Genomic DNA, 12866 nt, shown 5'->3' with positions numbered 1-12866 from the left:
AGAAAGACCTAATAGCAGTATAATGTTATTTTACCCATTAAAGTAGATGTCATATTCTTAAACATCATTAGCTAAATCATGTTCTTTAACTGGTCGTGTTCATACTAGACTTTTTTTTTAATTTGTGACAATCTTTTCAATGTGAAATGGTAGATACAAGTGCTCTAGAGAAAGAAATAGTGAAATATAGGCTACATGAAATGTTTTGGGACCATGAAGAGTATATAATGCAGCAAATTTAAAAAAGATTCAGGAAGTAAGCAAGCCAGGCAATCTCACTCTAAAACAATGGATTTAAACTACGTATCTGCAGATTTGATACATGAGGAGCAGGGTTCTCTTAAGAGAGAGTCCCAGAACAGAGGACAGAAGTGTTTATATAACCTTGTGATTGAACTAGAAAAACAAAAACAATAACAACAACAAAACCTCTCATATTGTAATTCTGAAATCATATATGGGTAAAGGAATATTTCTAACTCATCTCACAGACTATATTTTTATAATGATTTCTGTCCCTTTCCCTCAAATTCAGCAATTTTTGTCCTTCAGCATATAACCAAAAAAAGGATTTTCTATTTTTTTCAGGAGGCAGGACATACAAATCTCTTTTACAACAGCTGCAAAAAATAAAAATAAAATACCTAGGAATATACTTAAACGAGAAGTGAAAAATTCCTACAAGTAGAGAACTACAAAACGCTGCAGAAAGAAATCACAGATGACACAAATAAGTGGAAACACATCCCATACTCATGGATTAGAAGGCTCAAAATTGTGAAAATGACCATACTATCCAAAGCAATCTACAAGTTTAATGCAATTCCTATCAAAATACCAACAGCATGTTTCACAGAATTAGAAAAAACAATCCCCAAATTCGTATGAAGCCAAAAAAGAGCCCGAACAGCCAAAGCAATCCTAAGTAAAAAGAACAAATCTGGAGGCATCACACTACTGGACTTCAAATTATACTACCAGCCTATAGTTACCAAAACAGCATGCTTCTGGTATAAACGTAGGCACATAGACCAATGGAACAGGAGAGAGAACCCAGAAATAAAGCCAAATATTTACAAGCAACTGATCTGTAACAAAGCATAAAAAACAGAAATTGGGGAAAGGACACCCTGTTTTGTAGATGCTGCTGGGAAAAATGAATAGCCACATGTAGAAGAATGAAACTGGATCCCAATCTCTCACCTTATACAAAAATCAACTCAAGATAGGGCAAAAGCTTAAATCTAAGACAGGAAAACATAAAAATTCTAGAAGATAACTTAGAAAAACTCTTCTAGACATTGGCCTAGGCAAAGAACTCATGACTAAAACCCCAAAAGCAAATGCAACAAAAACGAAAATAAATAAATGGGACCTAATTAGATGAAAAAGCTTCTGCACAGAAAAGGAAATAATCAGCAGAGTAAACAGACAACCCACAGAATGGCAGAAAAATGTTTGCAAACTATATATCCAACAAAGGCAATATCCAGAATTTACAAGGAACTCAAGCAAATCATTAAGAAAAGAACAAATAATCCAATCAAAAAGTGGGAAAAGGACATGAGTAGACATTTCTCAAAGGAAGATATATAAATGGCCAACAAACATATGAAAAAATGCTCAACAGCCTACTAATCCTCAAGGAAATGCTAATTAAAACCACAATGAGATATCACCTTACTCCTGCAACAATGGCCATTATGAAAAACTGAAAAAACAATAGATGTTGGCATGGATATAGGGAAAAGTGAACACTTGTATGATGCTGGTTGACATGTAAATTAGTACAACCTCTATGGAAAATAGTATGGAGATTAATTAAGGAACAAAAAGTAGATCTGTTCAATTTGGCATTCAATTTGGCAATCCCACTACTGGGTATCTACCCAAAGGAAAAGAAGTCATTACATGAAAAAGACTCATGTACATTATATGTTTACTGCAGCACAATTCACAATTGCAAAGATATAGAACCAACCTAAGTGCCCACTGACCAATGAGTAGATAGAGAAAATGTAGTATATATACACCATGGATTACTACTCAGCCATAAAAAGGAAAAAAATGCTTTTGCAGCAACTTGGATAGATCTGGAAGCCATTATTCTAAGTGAAGTAACTCAAGAATGGAAAACCAAATATCTCATATTCTCACTTATAAGTGGGAGTTAAGCTATGGGTATGCAAAGGCATACAGGGTGGTATAATGGAGTCTGAATACTCAGAAGGGGGAGGATGGGAGGAGGTGAGGGATACAAACTACATATGCGGTACCATGTACACTACTTGGGTAACCAGTACACTAAAATCTCAGAATTCAACACCATGTAACTTGTCATGCAATAAAAAACCACTTGTACCCCAAAAACTATTGAAATAAAAATAAATAAATAAAATTAAAATGGAAAATCTTAAGAAAAAGAAATGATCATAATAATAGTTATCATTGCTACATAGGTAATACAATAAAAGGAAGGGAGGGAGGAAAGGAGGGAAGGAGGATGAGAAGAAAGGAGGAAAGGAGCAAGGGAGGAAGGAATGAAGGGAGGGAGGAAGAGAGGAAGGAATGAAGGGAGGGAGAGAGGAAGGTAGGAAGGGGGGAAGGGGAAGGAAGAGGGGAGGAAGGAAGAAAGGAAGGAAGGAAGGAAAGGAAGGAGGGAGGGAGGGAGGGAAGGAGGGAGGGAGGGGGGAGGGAAGAAGGGGGGGAGGGAAGGGGAGGGAGAATAAAAGGAATATATAGTTTTAGTTTGTATCATTTCTTATAAAATATATTAGGTTACATCATCTCCTCCTTTCAAAGAAACCTATCAAAATAACACCTTGCTAGTTTTCTCTGGGGTTGTCATTCTAATCATGTTCATAATTACTAGTAAAACATTTTGTTACTAGAGTATTAATATTTGGTATATGACTGAATCTCTAGCACTCATAATAAAGATTTTCTCAATACAATAGATACTCTTAGATTTCCTTTAATAGATTTATTAACGAAAGAATTACTACTGGTGGAAAAATAAAAAAAAATTCGTTCCAGTCACTTTTGAAGAAAAAATATTACAAAAAGACTTACCTGATGTTCATTGCCTCAAGTAAGTGATTTTATCATTCTAAGCTGTTTAAAATAATCAGCCTCATAAAACTTTAGTGACCACCACTTTCTCGCACTGTATTTGTAGTGAAGCCTCCTTATTCATTTATCAAGAGACAAACTAAATCCTCAAATACTTGCATTATCAAATTATTACATGACATGGATTTTCTCTGTTCCAAGTTCCAGATGTGTCCAAGTCAGCTTTAGTCTCATAATACAAACTGTATGCTCTATAGACTCTTCTGTACAAATTTCATGGATTGTATCAGACTCTGAATATTGAGAGCATGTAAATATCATTGAAATATTTTTATCTAATTTAATTAACTTTCCCTACTGTATTGAGTATATCAACCATAGTTTTACCATTATCCCTTAGGCTGAATGATTATAGTATAATTTATGGAGATGAAGCCAAGAGCATATAACTAGTAAATCATCTATAATAAGCAAAGTGGAAAAGCATATTCCCTCTTCACAGGTGGATGATAATATTTGTGCCAAATAATATAGCACTTCTCCCCCTCCTTGGTATTTTAAACATGCATTTTGTTGTCAGGCTCCCTGCCAAAGGCTGCATGGGTCGCAGTGGAGTCTCGCTAATAATTCAAAAGGTGAGCTAATTAGAGGTTAGAGTTTGGAATGTTATCAAGCTGCTGCTTAGACATCTATCTGCTTTCCATACAGGTGTGAAATATTGACAGCAATTTTAGAAGTGTGATGACATTTTTACCTTTCACTTACTTGATTAGATTTTGATATGACTCATACTTTAACAGGAATAGAAACTATACCTCTGTTCAAGTAGCTATTTACCATAAGAAGGCACTGGGGAAGTTCAAAAGAAATGTAGTATTTAACGTATTAACAAAAACTCTTAGGAAGTCCTACCTTCTCCCATTAGAGCACAGAGGTTGATTTTGAATTTTTTTGGTCAAAATTTACCATTTATACCACAGTACCTTTCATTAACATGTTTTGAAATTATGATGACACTGAAAGCAGATTACAATGAAGCTTTGTTAGTTTTAGAAATACATTAATTATATGATCACATTTCCTGAATTAATAATAAGCCACAATAGAGATAATGTCAATGTTAGGGCTGTTGCCTTAATATCGTATCAGGAGAAAGACTATAAAGAGGCCCAAATTTTGTCATGTATCTGGGAATATCTGGGTAAGAATTAGGTCAAAAAATTAGCTACAACATAATTGGAGAGAGTTCTATAACATGTATTTTATCATCACACTCCTAGGAGTTCAAAATTTTTAATACATTTATTGTGATTAAGAGCTTTAGATAATGATTGTATCTAAATATCCTTTTTGAATTGCCCTATTTTTTTTTCCCTACAATACTAGGATCATCAGTAGATCAAGCAGATAAATATGCATCAGAGATAAATATACATCATCAGTAGATACAGCAAATAATAGGGCAAATGTTTTCTATGTAAGCAATGTTTCCCTTTTTTTAATCTCTTCCAGTCGAAGTCAGACACAAGTTTTAATCTAATGTCCCTTGCAGGTCTTCTATTTTCTGATTTCCCCAAAATAAAAGGCCATTTGCTAAGCCTCCAAGTCTGACATAAAACTCTTTACATATGATCTTTAAATATTTTTGTGTATTTTATTTACTTTTCCATGAGTTATGAAGATGATGATAATGGTTATGATGATAATGAAAATGATAGCAACAGAAATGATGACAGATTTGTTTTAAAAATTTAAAAATTAAATTTAAATTGATTAAAAATCACCCAATTATTGGTCTTTTTATGTATTTGTGGAAAATATTTTAATTTTGTTCCACTGAAAGCAGAGCCTCAGACAAGGGTGTAAGAGCATGTGGCTTGGTTTGGGGGTCATCTCAGTAAGCAGGAATGAAGGAGTGGGGAGAGGCAGGGCAGGAAAAGTGCAAATGTAAGAGCTTATTATTGACCTTGCTTCTGTAAGGCCTCAAGTCTGCTCAGACCTCTAAGCAGCATACAGAACGCCTTACAACATTGTCCACCTGAAGAAGAGGAGTTGGCAGCTCTTATTTCTCACTGTTTACAGTTTGTCCCCAGGGGCGATATATATATATATATATATATATATATATATATATATATTTTTTTTTTTTTTTTTTTTTTTGAGACGGAGTCTCGCTCTGCCTCACAGGCTGGAGTGCAGTGGCAGGATCTCAGCTCACTGCAAGCTCCGCCCCCCAGGTTCATGCCATTCTCCTGCCTCAGCCTCCCGAGTAGCTGGGACTACAGGCGCCCGCCACCATGCCCGGCTAATTTTTCATATTTTTACTAGAGACGGGGTTTCACTGTGTTAGCCAGGATGGACTCAATCTCCTGATCTCGTCATCCGCCCACCTCAGCCTCCCAAAGTGCCGGGAATACAGGTGTGAGCCACCGCGCCCGGCCATATTTTCCATTTTAAAATACTCCACACTACTTAGCAGTGTTCATTTCAGGCCACAGGTGAAATGCCAGCATAGCTGAGAAAGCCCAGAGGATATAAGCTGAAAGATACCAACCAAGTGCTTATGATAGGAAACCACCATCCTGAGAGAAGTTATGCCTGGGCTTACAAGAAACCAACCATGAAATGCAATTGTGGCCACAAGCATATGCGGCCAAGGGGATGTAATGAGGGCACCAAAGATATCCATTGTGAGAATTAAGTTATTTTTAAGACAAAAACTCTTACAAGTTTTGTTGTGGTTAAATTTTTAAGTTCTCTCTCAACCAAATATTTTGCTTGAGTACAAATTAGTGACTGGCATTTCATCACCTTTATTTTCCTTTGCCTCACAAAGCAACTAAGAGAAGACAGCCTGGAGTGTATTAATGTAAGAAAGGAGAGGAAAGGATTTCCTAAGACTTCCTGCCTCTAAGCACAGACTGGTGGTTTATTATTATAAAAATTTTATCTTCTTTGATAAGGTAGACCAATTCCCAACAACAAGGAGTAAAATGATCAAAATGAAAATGGCAGAAAAAGCTTTTTGAAAACCAACATAATTCATAAGTTGTGTTAAATGGAATTATTGATTGGCAGATAATCACTTCCTTACCTCTCCACACCTATGTTACACTGTATGTTTGTAATCTCCAATAAATCAGGCCTCCAGATGTTCAAAACTGCCTGTAATACAAACAAAAGCTTGATAAACATTTGTATGTTGGCATGTCTCCTCTCAGAACTCTCCCCCATGAAAGGCAGCCACCATACAGATATCATACCATAAAGAAACTGGGGCTACATACCCAGTGAGAAACCCAAAAGGAAGAAAAGCCATCTTAGACTTCCTGGCACTGAGTTCTCATCTGAAAGCAGATGTTTGAGTGAACCCAGCTATATCATATGAAGCAAAAGAACTACCCAAAAAATCATGAGAAATAATAAACACTGTTTTTTAAGCTATAGGTTTGGATGTTTTTTTTTTCTGCAGCAATGTATAACTGATACAGAAATTGGTGCCAGAAATGGAATTCTATATAACAAAAACTACAACACGTGGCATTGACCTTGGGAACAGCAAATGAGTAGAGGCCTGAAGGCAGCAAAGAGATTGTTTGGTAGAGGCTTGGAAACCAATTAAGAAAGTGTGGATGAAGCTTGTAGAAAGAAGAACCTTTTGTTAGTGGAAAGATAAATGAGATTGTTGCCTGTGATAACTTTGAAGATAGAAAATATGCTTAAGAAACTTATGGATATTTCCAGGTAGAATGCTGAATATGTCAATTGATTCCTTTAGCCTCTTCTGATAAGGTACTGTAAAAGATAGTTGAACTAAAGATAGAATTGGTCGATTTCCAAGCATAATTTAGAGAGGATATTTCCAATCCAGAACTCCATGAGTGGAAAAATGGAAATCTTTCTTATTTTCAGCTTCTCTAGGTGGAAAAAAAAATTAAGAAACTATTTCAGGGCAAAAAAAAAAAATCCAGAGTGCCACCAAAAAACATGACTTTGGGATCAAGATCAAATTAAAGATGAAGATGTAATATCCTTTGTTGAAACCTCAAAAGATTGAAGGTAATGATTTAAAGACCTATATGGCATCTGAGAATTCTCAGGGTGTTGTTCCACAGCAGGCCACCTCCAGTAGAGATGAGCTGGTCTTGAAGAGATGTATGAGTGTAGCTTCAACCTAATTGAGTAAATTATGGTTTGATATATAGAAAACCCGTAAGGTATTCAAAGGAGTTGAAGCAGTTTTTGTTAGAAATAGTTTAAAATTGAAAGATGTACCTGGGCCCCCAGCTTTCTGCAGACAGGAAACAGGCTGGAAATTTTTTTCAGCTGCAAATATATGTCATTCCTCATGGATAAGGAAAGATAAGTCAGAAAGCAAAGCCAAGAGCTGAGAGGGTGAAGCTAAGAGTCAAAAGTGTGCAGCCATGAGTAATGGGTGGGAGAACCATGACCAATATGCATAATTGAATTTTAATCAAAGAAAAGTCCCAGAACAAGGGAAACTGAAGACATTTACCCAATAGGATTGGTTAAATGTATTGCCATGGACAATACTATTATGTGCCTTCAATTCTGCCTCTTTTTAAACGAGAATCTCTACTGTGCTTATCCTGTCCCACTGTGCATCAAGTATGTATGGAGCAAATAACCTATCTTTTTAGTTTTCAAACATTTGCTATCCAAGAAGTCATGCCTGAGGAACAATATCTAAGAAGCTACACATAAGGCACCACATCTGAGACATCTCATTGTACCAACACCTGATTTAACTGGCAAAATTCAGAAGTTTTTGATGGTTCCAATGTTTGTGTCCACTTCAAAATTCATGTTGAAACCTAATCCCCATTTTGAAGGTATTAAGAGGTAGAGTCTTTACAGGTGATTAATCATAAGGGCTCTGCCCTCATGAATGAATTAGTGCCTTTAAAAAGGCTAGTGGGAACTAACTCAGGCCTTTTTTGTCCTTCTGTCTCTTCTGCCATGTGAGGACACAGTGTTCAAGGTACCATCTTGGAACCAGAGTCTGAAGTCTTCACCAGATACCAACCGGCTGGAGCTTTGATTTTGAACTTACCAGCTCCAGAACTGTGAGTAAATACATTTCTTTATAAATTACTTAGTCTCAGGTGTTTTGCTACAGCATCAAAAACAGACTAAAACAAAGTTCAAGCTTGTGTTTGGTAACAAAATGTGATTACACTTTGGGAATCTTGAAAGGGAGTGTATTTTACAACTGAAATGAATGTGAATCATTAGGGACAAAAGGGTGATCTGTGGTTTGCCATCATATTGGTGTTCCCCAATGAACCACAACTCCATTTATCCATGCTCCTGTGTATTCCTCTACCATATTGACTTTTATATTGGGCAAGTGACTTCTTTTGCCAAAGGGACATCACCAAGTGTGATGCAAGCAGAAGTTTGATAAGCCCTTACACTTTGGGACTTGTCTTCCTGGAAGATAAGTTGGAAGTCACTTACTTGACTGGAAAAAGCTCACGCTAAATTACTGAATTATGAGGATCATGTGGTGAGAGGCCCTGGAAGATGAGAAGCCATCGTAGATGCTGTAGTTCTAGTGAGCTCCTAGCTGAATGCAGGCATATACATGATTGCAGCTACACCACATGGAGCAAAAACACTGCCCAGCTGATTTCAGTCAGCACAAGATCCTAAGCAGTAATAAATCACCATTACTTACAGCTCCTGTGCTTTGGGGTGGTTTGTTATATACCACTGGATAATGAAAGCACCATCTCCATGGGAGAACTGTGCTTCTCCACCTCATCAATCTTGGGCCTAGCCTTCTGTCTTGTTTCTTTGTATTCCCATACCTAGCGTGATCTTGGTTTGACCAATTTAGTGTAGGTGGAGGTGACAAGGCTAGTTTTAGCTTAGACTTGAAGGGGCATTGTGTATTTCACCCCTGTAGCAGCTTCTGACTTGTAGTGTGAGAAGAAAATGTTCCAAGTGGCTACTGCCTCCACAGTTTGGGGTCCAGAACAGGGCCCAGACTAGGGTGGGACAAATGAGATGCATGGGAAGCAAAATTTAAGGAGGCACTTACTCTCAGAGTCTTGTGAATGCCATCACTGTACTTGCACACCTCTGAGATGAGTTCCTTCTTAAATTTTGTGTCCTAGGTACCTCTCCTACCTAACTCTATCCCTGATCCTTCTTTAAAATCAAATGTGTAAAGCACACCTGTCCCAACTGACCTGTAGACACATTAGACAGAGGTAAATGTTTATTGTTGTATGTTACCAAAATATTTGTGGTTTTTTCCTCAACAAGGTGAAAATATAAACCTTAATAATCAAACTACAACATCCAGATCCATGATGTCTGCATCTTTATATTCCATACTGTTATGAATTAAACTGTGTTCTCCCCTCCATCAGAATTCATACGTGGAAGCCCTCACCTCTATGTGCCTATATTTGGAGAGAGGGCACTTAAGGAGATAATTGAGGTTAAACGAAGTCATAATAATGGGGCCCTAATCCAGTAGGACTGGTGTCCTTATAAGAAGAGAAAAACACACTAGAGATTTCTAGTCTCTAATGGAAAAGAGGAAAAGGTCATGTAAGGACACAGCGAGAAGGCAGCTATCTGCAAGCCGAAAAGAGAGACCTCATTAGAAACCAAATTTTCTGATACCTTGATCTTGTACTTCCTAACTCCAGAACTGTGTGATAATAAATTCTGTCACTTAAGTCACCCAGACTGTGGTATTTTGTATGGCAGCCCTAGCCCACTAATGCACATACCTAGCATGGTGCTGAATGCATTTTTAAAGTTTGTTGCATAAGTAAGAGCCTGCCATCTCTCCTTCTCTCAGCATGAAGTATATCTTGTCTTTAAGCAAAATTTACAAAGCTCCAAAATCCAGCATCCAAAGAGAAAATACCTGCCCACTAGTCACATAATATAAATTATATCCTTGAAAAGACTCACTTTGATTTTGATTTTGAATTGTTGTCTTTCTCTGAACCAAACTTGTATGGATACAACCTGCGTTTACAGATCCTTTCTTTAAGGTATACCACCTACCCCTTCGCTTTAGCATATTGGTCTTTGTGATTTGTCTAGCAAATTCAAATGTGGCCATTTTGCCTTCAAGAATGTCCTAAGATTTTAATCATTATAATTAAAAGGAATATGATTTTTAAAATCATAGAACCCATGTGGTGCAGGAAAAAAACTGTTTAGATCAAGAACCATAGAGTCCTGGCACTTGAATCACAGGTAAGGCAATAAAATTCCATGGTCATGATTTTCTCAGCTTTTTTCAAAATGAGATGTCAAACCAGTGATTCCTGAAGCTATTTCTTGTTCTACGGATTTATGAATTTATGAGTCTAAGTTGTAGGACATATAGTTGCCTGATCATTTGACATATCACATATTGTCATGTTATTTGTTAATGCTTTGGCCTAATCTTAAAATGTAGTTTATGGGTTTTTTATTGTAAATACCTGATGTTCATTTAAAATACATGTACAAATTAAGTGTAATTTTTCTCAGAGTTTTTGAACATGAGAAAAATGTACATCAGTGCTACATAATTAAGTACCATTTATTTTTTTGCACTGTTTAGGCAAGCTAGAGATATTCAATTGCCATTGAAATATTTTTGTAAACCATGCAACCTTTTGCACAAAAGATAATTATGAAATAGCTAACATTCATTTGACCACAACCAATAAATAATTTATGAACTGGGTGTTTGAAATTATGCAAATATTCTAAATACTTTTTGTTGCCTGTACATCTGAGTAAGTATGATTCAGAAGAAAGTGTGCGATGGATTAATAGATTCAACATTGAAGAGATTTGCATTTCTACAGAGTTCTTTTCTTTGCTGGCTCCTACTATCTTTAGTATCATGGCTCAGAAAACAAGCTTGACAATACTGTCTCTAAATGTATTTGAATATCCTGGCATCCCTATTCATCAGCCTCTTTGATGCTTTAAATGTCTTTTGCTTTCTTTCCAGAACTCTTTATGAAGGCAGAGAGATATGCTTTTAGTAGAGTATCCAACTATTTTATAATACACACTAAATGGAGGGGAAAATAGGTGTCTTTAAATATTTTATATATCTGTGATAGCCCATAGCAGAGTTCTGATAGAGTAAGTTGCAGAATGGGCTCATTACTCTGAGCATACTGCATGCCAGGTGCTACATACAACATCACTGCAATGACTAGGAACTGTTGAGTTTATAAATTCCCTATCAAAATGGAAAACTTATTGACAGCTATAAATTGGTGGACAGACTCTACTGGCAATTATGTTCATATTGCCTTTAGAAATATAGGCTAACACTGCATGAAGGAAATGAGTTTGATTTTGATTATAATCAAGTATAAAAAGCTCCTATCATTTTTAACAGTGTATCATCCAAAAATATTTCTTAGAAAGTACTATAAAATTTAGGGGTCATTTATTTTCATGTTTTTCAACACCCTATGGTGGGAAGGGGGTGGCATTTCTGTTAATAAGGATATTCAGAAATCTTTAGTCACTATTACTATACTAAAAAAAGATTTATATTTTTATTGCTAGTTAACGTGCTATTGTTTAATCTAACATTTTGTTATCTAACAGCCCTCTTTTCTCAGATATACCTTTGTTTCTGACCAAATTTCATCACGTAGAGTAATATATGTATTGATAGATTGGTACCGTCCATTGTTTTGTGAATCCAATGAGTATTTAAAGAACAAGAAGAGGGAATTATACTTTACAAAGAGCTATGGATTGGCACAGATACTTGACTGTTTTTTATCTTAAAAAGACTTTTTCCTGTAATGTCCAATTGCCTAACAGCTACCTAATATTTTACATATATCCACAAAAGAAAATTCACATCGTGTAAGTTTATACCCTCACTAATAATCAATGCTTATTTTTCTCTGAAAGAAACAATTTTACTTAATCCTACTTAGTCTTTCATACTCACAGAAGTTCCTAAAGCAATCATTAGGTTTCACAGTTAATCCAAATACAAGATTTTTTAAAAGCCTTATTACTATTTGCCCTGCTCATATCCTCAAATATCTTCCCCTCTATTTACCCATTTACCTTTTTTTTTTTAAAAAAAGTGTTTACTTGTGTGTTTTTCTACCCTGAAAACCCAAACCCACAAACTCTGATGACTAGAACAAAGAGCTCACTCTTTTTGGCACTGTTGTATGAATAATACTTGCTTATTTTATTTTTATTTAAATGTGCTATGTCTTTTGTTCTATGGTTGCACAGCACAGAATCGCCCACCTACTCCACTCCCCTCAAAATGGAAGGTGGCACTGTTTTCTTAAGTTATCCATAAATAGTGAAGCAAAAGAACACATCAAAAGCTGTGCACCCTGGGGATTGCTTATTCTGTTCTACATGGAATTCAGCTGAGTTAAGTTTAAAACATTCCTTTTCATTTAAGCGCTCCCTTAAACAGCGTAAAGGATAGAGCACCACGTAAGCTGCTTACAATTTCGACTGCACATTTTATCAGGAAAGCTATCTATCCCAGATTTCTTCTCTTCAGAAAAATTTTAATGATCCAAGGTCACACCTTTTAAAAAGAATGAGGTCTAGTTTTACATAAGAAGGTCCAACTTGTAGGGTTTTATTTTCTTTTTATGCTCAGACCTCACAAACCGAGGACTGCAGTCTTCAAATAGCCTTCCTTGTTAAAATTGAACTCAGAAAAGGTTATTCTACCTCAGAATTTTAAGTAAAGCTTCTACAACAAAGTTCAGTGTTCCAAAGCTTTAAATAAATCTGAATTA

At 36.1% G+C, this 12866-nt stretch overlaps 1 long non-coding RNA gene across 3 annotated transcripts in view; it reads right to left on the bottom strand.

Moving 5' to 3' along the window:
• LOC105739457 overlaps positions 1–12866 on the bottom strand; it is a 573543-nt gene that overhangs the window by 367176 nt on the left and 193501 nt on the right. For all 3 annotated transcript variants that reach the window (XR_004031269.1, XR_004031268.1, XR_004031271.1), the window contains one exon: positions 6167–6237. This is a non-coding gene — a long non-coding RNA (uncharacterized LOC105739457). The remainder of the gene's footprint in view (positions 1–6166; positions 6238–12866) is intronic.

The sequence above is a fragment of the Nomascus leucogenys genome, chromosome 2 (genome assembly GCF_006542625.1).
Source record: "Nomascus leucogenys isolate Asia chromosome 2, Asia_NLE_v1, whole genome shotgun sequence".
Classification (NCBI taxonomy): Eukaryota; Metazoa; Chordata; class Mammalia; order Primates; family Hylobatidae; genus Nomascus; species Nomascus leucogenys.
The sequence above is the reverse complement of the archived record's forward strand: the minus strand, read 5'-3'. Positions and strand labels throughout refer to the sequence as shown.